Source organism: Pteropus medius, unplaced genomic scaffold (genome assembly GCF_902729225.1).
Source record: "Pteropus medius unplaced genomic scaffold, Ma_sr-lr_union100, whole genome shotgun sequence".
Taxonomy (NCBI): Eukaryota; Metazoa; Chordata; class Mammalia; order Chiroptera; family Pteropodidae; genus Pteropus; species Pteropus medius.
In genome coordinates, this window is record NW_024351732.1 from 1,956,643 (window position 1) to 1,968,480 (window position 11,838).

Consider the following 11,838-nt stretch of genomic DNA (forward strand, 5'->3'; position numbering starts at 1 on the left):
TCAAGTGGTCCCATTTAAAATGGCTTTCTCACTTTTCTCTACCTTTTCTGCAGTTAACACATATGTACTAATAAACTATAGAATAATATAGGTATCACCAATACTAGGTGTTTTATTAAAACAAAGTTTAACAATGCCCCCTTTGCCAACCACCTGCCAATTATAATTATGTGGGGGGAAACACAATCTCTAATTAGAAAAAAAAATCATTTGAAACATTAACACCTGAGGAATAACTACAAATGATTAGCAAACTTCCAGATCTCCCCTCAACTTAATTTTTTTTTTTTTATATATATTTTGGTGAAAAACATGTAGCATAAAATTTGCCATCTTTACCATTTTTAGGTGTATGGTTCAGTTGTGTTGTTTCTTCACATTGCTGTGTAACAGATCCCCAGAACTTTTTCATCTTGTCAAACTGAAACTCTATATATCCCTTCTGGTTCTGAACTCTGGAAAATGCGAGAAAAATATGTTCTGAAGGGGATGAGTTAAGTATGTGAGTCTGGTTTTACCCAAAGGATGGGAAGGAGGAAATTAATTAAATTAATATTTATGAAGCACTTGCTAGGTGCCAGGTCTTGTCACACAGCATACCCAGGTACTCTGCAGTTCTGAGAGCCCACATTTCTCATTTTTGTTGATCTCGTTGACGTGAAGAGCTCCAGGGGGCTGTAATTTTTTGTATGTGTTTGCTAAATCCTGACTACCTGTGTGATATGTAGAATCTGGGGCTCTTGTCAGTTTTTTCAGGGTTCTGAGCACCAGTTTTGCCCACCAGCCCTGTTCATGGGAGAGGGAGAGGGAGAGGAAGAGGGAGAGGGAGAGGGAGAGGGAGGGAGGAGCCTAGGGCAGGGGTGTTGGTGGTGTTAGGGCAGCAAGGCTCATTATCTTAGAATCTGTGCTCATGCAGGCAGAAGTGCTGCATTCTGTCCTGGTTGTATGACTTTTAATTTATTTATTCCTCGCTCCATTTCAACAGAGCACTTGGACATGGCATGAGAAACAAATACTAATCAAGAGTTTAAATAATTGATAAGGAAATTTGGACAAAGGGGAGAGGAGGGCAGGACGATAAGAAGATGAAGCTGGGTAAAGGTGCTTGCCATACATCCTGTGTATAGCTTTTTGACTCTAGGGAGTTCATTTAAATCCTCTGAACTTCAGCTCTCTCATTTATAAACTGGGGACCAAACTACTTACCTCAAAGGTCATGAGAATTGCATTAGAAAATGCTATATTAGTGAATTATTATTACTGTAACAGAGAGTTTTTTTAAAAACCCAGTCCAATCAGCTTCCATTAAAAATGAGTTAGACAAGATTTTTAGGCAAATGGGTAAATTTGTAGCAGGGGAACTTCCTTAGCCTTTTTGAGTTGTGACTGTTTCTTCCCATTACCTTATTAGAGAATATCAGTAGAACAGAATTTACACTCTTTTGACAAATTATACAAAGGAACTGGGGGCAAGTTCTAAACATCCAAACATCCAGGTATCACTTTTCCAGTATTTTCTGAAATTGTTTTACCAAAGTTTTCTACATGGCTCTGTAAGGAAAAAGTTGTGTTTCAGCAGGAAATTACATATTGTTTAGAACATACCCATTTAGATTATTTTATTCTGATTCTATGGAGGCTTTAAGCCAGTTTTGGGTTGAATTGTGTGCTCCCCACCCTCGTGCATACATTGAAGCCCTAACTCCCAGCAGTGATCTTATTTGGGAAAAGGGTCATTGCAGATGTAATAAGTTAAGATGAGGTCATACTAGAGTAGGGTGAATCTCTAGTCCAATATGACCGGTGTCTTTATAAAAAGGGAAATTTGGACAAAGACACACACACACTTCATGTGAACATGAAGGCAGATCAGAATGATGCATCTTCAAGCCAGGGAACACTGAAGATTGCCAGGAAACCAACAAAAGAAGCTGGATGAGAGACATGGAACAGATTCTCTCTCACAGGTTTCAGAAGGAGACAGCTCTGCTAACACCTTGATCTTAGATTTCTAGCCTCCAGAACTGTGAGACAATATGTTTCTGTTTAAGCCATCTAGTTTGTGGTGCTTTGGTTAAGGCAGCCCTAGAAAGCTAATACATTTTTCACTGTCTTTGAGCTTTTTTTAAACTCTGTGTCTTGTAGGTAATTGTTGATAAAAATGCAAAATATGGATATGATAATTGATTACCTGAGAAATAATTAATAAAATCCCAAGGAAAAAAATATAAAATAATTCTTGCCTGTAGATAGGCAAATTTTGTCTTGTCCACATAGAAGTTTCATTGGCTTCCTTCCCCTTGTGAAAAAAAACAGTTTTGTTTCTATTTGCACATTCATTTTAATAGTCTTCATCTTTAAATGTGTTTCTGCTTTGGTTTGTTTTTCAAACTGGGTGTAACATCTAGTTCCCCCATTTGATAACGAGTTAAATACAACCTTTAACATGTGTTTATTTTATTTCCGTAGGAGAGTCATGTTTTTACATTTTGGGGGCTGGGCAAGGGAAATTATCTTTTAACAGTTTCTTATTATCAATTAGTTCTTCTATGTGTTTATTTTGTACATGTCTTCGTTTACAATTTTTCTCTTTTCTGCTTTTGATGATAATATCCCAGTGGATCAGAGACAGACAGATCTATGCCATATTGAGAAAGAGTAGTCTGTGGGACACAATAGCTTACATAAAGTACTCGGAAGGCTGTCACTCAAAGGAGCTGCCTTTAACAGCTGTTAGTTATAGGGGGACAAGTTTTGACTTGCTAGTCATCAGATCTGTCCAAAGACAAAATGGGCTGCCTTGGGAAGTAGTGAGTTTCTGTGGTTGGGTTGTGCAAGAGGCTTTGGATGTCCTTGTGGTGGGACGTTATATCATGGTTTAAGGATAAAGAGATGGCTGGAAGTTTTATTCACGAGGATCAGTAATTCAGTATATAAAGACAGACATTAACATCCTCTCGCCCACCTCTTTCCTTGCTCCCATCTCTAGCTCTCTCTTGCCTTAGCTAACAAAATTCCAAATCCTTCTCCCTTCTTCTCTAGTCCTGTTTCCAGATTCTCAGTCATTCTGTCAATCTCCCTTTCAATCTTGAGGTGTCTCTTTTCAGGGAGAGGTCCCGTTTTTCTCTCCATTAGCTTAACTTCACCTGGCTGCCCGCCAGATGAAGGTAGGATGGGACATTTAGAGTCTTCGTCCTCCGGGTCTGGACCTGGGAGCTTCTAGTACACAGGTTGTGTTTGACAAAGATGTCAAGATGTCACTGGTAAGTGGCTGAGAGACATCGTGGTTGGGGTGTTACTGCCTGTCACACTGTCTGGGGCTGCAATCTAGCAAAACTCAGAGGATATAATTAATGCCATACGCGTATTGTCTAATGGCATCATAAATCTGCCTGGGATGGCTTCTTATGGGTATTTTCTGACTCTCAGTGCTAAGCTTCATGAATTCCCATCACTGCTTTCCAGGCATGTCATCATTTTGCAGGTTATAATTTGCAAAACGAGAGAGACACCTATTAGCATGGAGCCAGTTAAGGTTACACCAGCGACTTCATTATATACCACACATCTTGCAGGTTTGTAATTATGCAGTTAAAAAAAAATTGCCAAAGGCAGTCATTTGACATAGATATATAGTTCCAGTCTGCAAGAATTATTGATATAATTTTGTTTTGCCATCTTTTATTAAAAAACAGTAGATTAAAAAATTCAGTGAGCCTTGTGTACATGGAAAAGCCAATGTAGTTTCAATGCCTGAACTTTATAGGTGTAAGATTGTATCTTGGATCATAAAAAATATTAATTTGCTGCACTTGCTGCAAAGGAAGTAGAACCCTCTGTTCATTTATTTTTGGAGATCTTATTCTTCTAGGATGCTGGGGCTATATAGATTGTGTTGTAGACTCAAAAGGTAATGGTGAGATATGAACTTGACCAGGGGTAGACAGCTGGTTCTGAGTCCTCACTGGGGGCAAGAGTGAGATCCTGTTACCTAAATCCTGGCTCGTAAGCTTGAGTCAAGCAGTACAATGCTGCAGGACCTCAGATCACCATCGAATCAACCTGGAAGACAGGTAACCAGCAAGTCCACCGGCAGCAGACCACCTTTCCTCCTCAGGAAGATCTCCTTTCACTTCACTTCCCCTGAGAAGACATACCTCACCAGCCAGGAGTCTGTGGCCACTGCCAGCCCAGCGGAGCTCAGTGACCAGTGGGGGAGTCTGCCATTGAGTCTCGAGGGCCAAAATTCCCACCTCTCTCTTTCCTCTAACTCCTTCCTAGAAACTCACATCTATCAAGTCCTAGTCTCTGGAGGTCCTCCCTTGATTTACAATTTATTTCATCATGGCTCATTACACCTCAGCTACAATTAGGAAAGTTGCGTGGAGGTTTCTTCTCTCAGGAGATGGGTGTATTAAGTCTTTTCATGTGACTCCTGGCTTATCCATCAACTCCAGCAAAATTGCTGGCTCAAAGGGTATTTACACTTGAAAACTCTTCTTTTTCTTTCTTTTTAAAATTAATGTGTAACTTCATAAGTTACGTATACCAAAAAGAATAATTTTCATCCCTTATGAAGACCTAAAAATAAAATATTATGTCTCTTTTTTTTTCCTCTTGCAATTTAAGCCTATATTTATCCCTTCAGGAACCATAATTCTGAAAAGCTCAGGGTAAATGGAATTCTCCTAAATGATGTCTTATTTCACCACTAGAGTACATGATCATCTCTGAACTTAGATTTTAGCGAGAATTTCTATCAGAATTTCTCTCTGATAGTCATTTAGCAAGAGCTCTTAATCTGCTCCCAGGTTTCACTGTCAAGTAGTTAACAACCTGCAAACCAGCTCTTAAATTTACTAAATACTTGAAATTTCTCATGTTAAAACATTTTAAAGCAAAGAAGTGTTCTCTAATGCAACAGTTCCTATCCAATTTCTATTTGATAAACTCAGATGTATGTTTCTCACATGCTCTTTAAGTAGATATGTAAACAACTGGGTGCCAGGAAACCTGGGTTTTAGGCCTGACTTTGCTGCTAACTTGAAATAGAATCAATATCTGCAGATATATGACATATGTTTTGCTACTCTTGCTCCTTGTACGTGGCAGACGTTACTAATAGATCAAGATAAGATTTCTAGCAGAGTGTAGAGACAGCCTCAGAATTCTTCTCAAGGTATCTCTCTAGGTGGCCCCTGCTAACTGATGAAGGTTACTAGAGATGAAAACTGTTTGCCACTCTAGGGCAAAGCAATTCTTTCCTGTCCAAAATTCTATTGTTGTTTATATGTGTAATCAATGTACATTGTTTTGGTTTTTGTTTTTGAAAAAGATAAAATAATAGAATAATACCATTTCCTTCCATCTGAAGAACTCAGAATTTCTAAGAGTCGCAATTCTGATAGGGTCTTTGTGGGATGTGCTGGAACCTCAGGAACTTGGATCCTAGGGAAGGGCAGAAAGTTAGGGCTGAATAAGACACTGGCTGAAGCAGTCTTCCAGCAGACCTGCTGACCCAGGGACTCGGTGGGAGACCCTCCTGTCTGCAACCCTGAAGATTCTGAAAGGACCTGATACTCAATTCCAACCCCTATCAGCGACAGTCCATGAGCAGTCCTGCTGGTGCAGAGGGAGACTCTCCTGTCTGAGCCTCAGGAGGTTCTGAAAGGACCTAAAATCAGCTCTCACCCTTGCAGCCACAGTCAGGGAGCAGTCCAGCCTGCTCAGGAACCTGGTGGGAGACTTGCCCATCTGTGCCTCCAAAGCCAGGTCTGTATACTTCATTCATGACTGTGGACCCTGAAACAGCCCTGGTACATAGTTCCAGTCCCTCTCAGCCACAGTCCAGGGCTATTCCTGCCCACTCAGGGACCTGCTCAGTGACCTGGCAGGAGCCCTCCCAGGGATCTGGTGAGAGTCATACTTGTTCATGCACTTGGTAATAAGTGAATTGTCTGAGAACCCAACTGTGGACCCTGAAGTGGACCCTTATTCCAGAACTCCCCTACTGAGCAAGGTACTGGAGCCAGTGCCATCCACCCTAGACCAGGCAGGATTCATGCCTAGCTGAATATTTGGTAAAAAGCCTGCCAACTGCAGATCCCACTGAAGACCCAGCAACAGCCTCATAACTCGGACCCAGTGCAGCATGATGGTAATTCTAGAGCTAATCCCATCATCCTGGGGAACCGATAGGAGGTCTTTACATGTCAAAACTACTCTGTAAAGACTGGAGAGGTGTTTGCTCCTTCAAACGCATGGACACCAAAACAAGGCTACATGGATCATGAAGAATCAGGACAATATGGCACCATCAAAGGAGACTAATAAAAAGGAAAACTCAGACATAAATCCGTGGATATACTATTGACTCATATTTGACAAAGAAGCCAAAATTATTCAATGGGAAAATAGTCTCTTCAATAGATGGTGTTGGGAAAACTGGACATTGACATGCAAAAGAATAAAATTATACCTCTATCTTACTCCACTTCCAAAAATTGACTTGAAAGGGATTAGAGACTTAACATAACTGAAATTATATAACTCTTAGAAGAAAACACGGAAAAACTCCTTGACATTGGTCTCAGCAATGATTTTTGAACTACGACACCAGAAGCACAAGCAACAAAAGCAACGACAAACAAGTGGGTTTATGTATATATAAAAAACTTTTGCACAGCAAAAGAAACAATCAGAAAAATTAAAAGGCAACTTATGGAATGAGAGAAAATATTTGCAATTCACCTATCCAAATATATCCAAAATATATATGGAACTCATACAACTCAATAGCAAAAAGCCAAATAATCCAATTAAAAATGGGCAAAAGAAAAAAATGGGTAAATGACCCAAAGAGACATTTTTCCAAAAAGATATACAAATGGCCAATCGACACATGAAAAGGTGCTCAACATCACTAACCATCAGAGAAATGCAAATCAAAACCTCATGCTTGTTAGGATGGCTATTATCAAAAAAGACAAGAAATAAGTGTTGGCAAAGATGTGGAGAAAGTGGAACCCTTGTGCACTGTTGGTGGGAATGTAAATGGGTGTAGCCGCTATGGATACCAATATGGAGGTTTCTCAAAAAATTAAAACTAAAACTATCATATGATCCACCAATTCCACTTCTGGGTATACAGCCAAAGGAAATGAAGTCACTAAATCAAGGAGATATCTGTGCCCCTATGTTTATTGCAGCATTATTTGCATAGCCAAGACATGGAAAAACTTAAGTGTTTGTTGATGGATAAGTAGAAAAATAAAATGTAAAACACAAACACACAGGAATATCATTCATCTGTGAAAAATAAAGACATCCTACCATTTGCAATAACGCAGGTGAATGTTGAGGACATTATGTGAAGTGAAATAAGTCTGACAGAGAAAGACAAGTATGGTGTGATTTCAATTATATGTGGAATCTAAAACCACCAAACTCCTAGAAACAAAGAGTAGATTGGTGGTTGCCAAGGACTGGGAGGAGGTGGGGTGGAGGAAATGGGTGATGGTGGTCAATGCGTACAAACTTCCAGTTTTAAGATAAGTTTTGGGGATGTAATGTACAGATGGTGACTAGTTAACAACACCTTATTGTATATTTGAAAGCAGCCAAAAGATTAGATCTAAATGTTCTCACCTCATGCAAAAAAGGAAACTATATGAGATGATAGAAGTATTAACTCACCTTACTGTGGTAATAATTTTGCAATATATATGTATATCAAATCATCACATTGTACACTTTTAACTTACACAAAATATATGTCAAATATGTCTTCATAAAAGAGGAAGGGAGACAGAGGCCAAGGGCTCTGACAAAAGTACAGTGATAGATGATGTAAGGGTGCCTTAGAGATCTCACACCCTGTGTCGAAATGGCTATGAAATATTTGAGCTTGTTGGAATTCAGAGAGCCTAGTTTGGGGTTTGATTATGGGCATGTAAGCAGAAGATGACCAAGTATATTTAAGAGAGTAAGGTGCCCATTTTTACCCCCCTTCGCAGCATGTTTTGAGCTAGTGAAGAGGTGCTCAGAGACTAAGGTTTAGCTTGCAGGGTGGAGGTTTATACATGTAAGGCAGATGTCAGAGCCCTAGACAAAGTGGGCGGGCTTGAATGAGGGCTAGAGCTGATATGGAGAGATAAAAAAGAAAAGCTGTTATCTTGGGTGAATGCAGGAACTCAGAGCTTACCTCCAGTACACTCACTACTGGGGCCAGGGCAGAGACATTAAACTTGATGTTAGACTCTACAGGGAGGGTCTGAGGAGAGTACTTCATGTCCCAGAAATGTGTCCACATAAAACCAGAGATCTGCCTGAATTGCAAACATATCCTGCATTGTAGCCAGCTGGACACTTGTAATAAGTCTTACCCTGAGAGAGCTGTCAGATAGTCCAGCAATTAAAATAATAAGAAAATTAACACAGGCATGAAGAAAACATCTTTTCTGAAAAATAAAGTAAGGAGGCCAACATTTGTTAAGTGAACTTAAAAATAAAAACATTAAAATGTATACCTGCACATTTGTATCAATTAATGTTCAGTTTTAGAAGTTGTACATGAAACAGTTTATTTTAAAAAAAAGGTTTTTAAATAAAAATTTTCTGCATTTCAGTATTTCAAACAAACAAACAAGCCAAAAAAAAATTAAAAAATCCTGCACTTGGACGCACCCCAAGGGTTCTATTTTACTTGGTCTGTGATGAGGCCTGACCACTGGTACTTTTTAAAAAGTTTCCCAGATGGATCTAATGTGTACTAAAGTTGAGAATCCTGTTTAGAATCTCTGGGTTAGTTAAGTTACTAGGCTCTGAAAACAGTGGTTAGCTCTGACAAAGGCTGGAGTTAACTATATGACAGAAAGAAGTTGTTAAAGGGGGCACTGACCTCTCCAGTCTGACCATCATAATATGGCAAAGGACCCGTTTGAAACACAGCCAAACTTATTAGAACAGACAGCGTTACTTTGTTTTCCCATCAGTAGGCTGAGTGATGGGACAGGAAGTTGTGAGACAGCCATCCTAGGCCTCACTACAGAGGAGTCTGGTATAACTACTTTTCCCCATATCTCCTCTTCTTGTTCCAAACCAACATTTAACAACCTGTTTTTTTTTTAAACAATACTTTATTAAGGAAAAAATTCACATACCAAAAAACCCCACATATTTTAAGCGTACAACCAGATGAATTTTTACCATGTGATCACCACTCAGATCAAGATAGAGAATATTTCCATCACCCCAGGAATTCCCTTGTGTCTCATTTCAGTTAACACGTCCAACAATAACCACTCTTCTGATGAAAAACTTGCTGTCATTTGAATTGGTTTTCCCTATAAGCAAGGTCATTTTCTCTGCCTGCTTCAAGATTTCTTCTTTGTCTTTAGTTTTCAGAAGTTTAAGATACATCTTAGAGTAAATTTCTTAGGGTTTTACCTATTTTGGATTCACTCAGTATCTTGAATTGGTAGGTTTATGTCTCTTGAAAAAAAAATCTGAAATGTTTTCAGCCATTATTTCTTTAAGTATTTTTTCAGCCCTGCCTTCTTTCTTGTCTCTTTCCAGGACTCCAATAACATGATGGTTAGATCTTTTGTTATAGTCCTACAAGTCCCTGAGGTTCATTTTTTTTTCAGTCTTTTTTCTCTGTTATTCAGATTGTGTAATTTTCATTGTTCTATCTTATTGTTCGTTGATTCTTTATTCTCTCTATTTTGCTGCTGATCTCATTGACTGAGCTTTATATTTTCATTGTCATCTTCAGTTCTAAAGTTTTCATTGGGCTCTTTATATCTTCTATTACTTTGCTGAGACTTTCTATTTCTTTGCTAAGGCTTTCATTTTTTTCCTATTTGTTTCAGGAGTGTGCATAATTACTGTTGATAACATTTTTAAAATCATAGCTGCATTGAAATCCTTGTCAGATTATATTCTAACATCACTGTCATCTCAACATTGGACTCTTGATTTTTTTTCATTCGGTTTGAGTATTTCTGGTTCTTGGTTTAAGTAATTTTTCTATTAGAACATGAACATTTTCATATTATGTTCGAATGCTCTGAATCTTCTTTAAATCCTCTATTTTAGCTGGCTTTCTCTGATACTGCTCTGGCAAGGGAAGGGGTGATGCCACCTCATATTGACAGGTAGAGGTATAATGCCAAGTCCTATACCTAACCTTTGTTGACATCTGATGGGAGGACTCTTCGTTACTGCTGAGTAGGGATAGAATCCAGACTTCTTACATGGTCCCACTGAAACGGTGGTGGGGGTAAGCCTTTTCCTAGTTGTCAGGGATGAAGGTTTGGGCTCCCTACTTGGACTTCTCTGACCCTACTCTGACAGGGGCATTGGAGTGTTCTGTTCCAACCTTAAGAGGATGCAAGTCTAGGCTCTCCACTTGGCTTTTCCTGATGTGCGTGGAGTGGGCTCACAGTTTTTTTCTGTGGTGTTGGTTAAAGTAGAATGGTTATTGTCTGCAAGGTTTCTATATGCTAGGTGGCCCCTTTCCTTTGGGGAGAGTCAGGTTTTGCTAGGGTTTTCGTTGTTTGTGTCTGTTGGTATTTCTGGGTTGCCAGTTTTTTGGTTCTAAGTTTGGGATACATGAGGCAAAAAGAGAACACAGGGAACTCATTACTGTGCCATTCCTTGGGTCTTGAGGTCCCTAGCTGGTCAGGCTTTTTCCATCTTTCATCAGAACCTTCTATTTGTTTGATATATAATGTATAGTATTTTTAGATGTACTTACCAGGAGAACTAGGGAAAATAAATCTACTCCATCTTTTTTGGAAGTGGACATTTTATTTTTCCTTCATTTGTGAAGCATATTTTTGTTGTATATAAAATTAAAATTTATAGCCTTTTTTTTTAATAAATCACTTAAAATATGTAATTCCATTGTTCTCTGGCTTCCTCTGTTTCTAATAAGAAGTTGTTCATTGTTCTTATTATACCTCTGAATGTAATATGTGTTTTTCCTTCTGACTGCTTTTAAGATTTTCTCCTTATCTGATTTCAGCATTTTAACTATGAAATACTAGGTGTAGATTTCTTTCTACTTATCTTGCTTAGGGTCTTTAGAGCTTCTTGAATTTGCAGGTTGATATCTTTAATCCATTTTGAAAAATTCTTGGCTATTATCTCTTCGAACATTTTGAATATTCAAGCATTCTCTCTTTTCTCTCTAGGATTCCAATTACATATTAAATTGTCCTAGAAGTTTTTGATGATTCCCCGCCCCTTGACCCCATCCCCATATTATTTTATTTTTACTCTATGCTTCGGCTTGATTTCTATTGACCTGCCTTTAAATTCACTAATCCTGTCTTCTGCTGTGTCCAGTCTATTTTGAAGATCATCCAATGAGTTCTTTAATCCACATATTTTATTTTTTAGTTTGATTGATTTTTGAGTTCTATTGATCTGTGAAAATTCTCCATATTTTCACCCAATTTATTGGTATTTTCTTCGAATTTATTTACCATCTGTGTAATAGTTTTTTGAAAGATATTTTCTGCTTATTCTAATACCTCCATCATCTGTGGGTCTAATTGTGTTGATTGCTTTTCCTCCTGATTATGGGCCACATTATATAAAAGAAAATAGTAAAGTCTGATAATATTTTCCCTTAGAAAGGGATTGCTCTTTTTTTCCATCAAGCAGCTAGGGCAAGAATTGATCTCTTCTATCTACTTGGGAGTTGAGCTGGGTTGGGGCTCATTTGTTGCTTAATTGGCTTCAGGTCTCCTCTAGTCTCAAATGTGTTGACAGGGATCAAGTGTCCTCCCTCCAACAGAGCATTAGTATCTAAATATTCAGTTCATAGAA

General features: G+C 38.6%; 1 non-coding gene across 1 annotated transcript; it reads left to right on the forward strand.

The window, feature by feature from the left end:
• The first annotated feature begins 2,171 nt into the window (after positions 1–2,171).
• On the forward strand, positions 2,172–2,273 carry LOC120589011 (small nucleolar RNA SNORD20). Its single transcript, XR_005649367.1, has one exon. It is a non-coding gene; the product is annotated as a small nucleolar RNA SNORD20 (small nucleolar RNA).
• Positions 2,274–11,838: the final 9,565 nt, after the last annotated feature.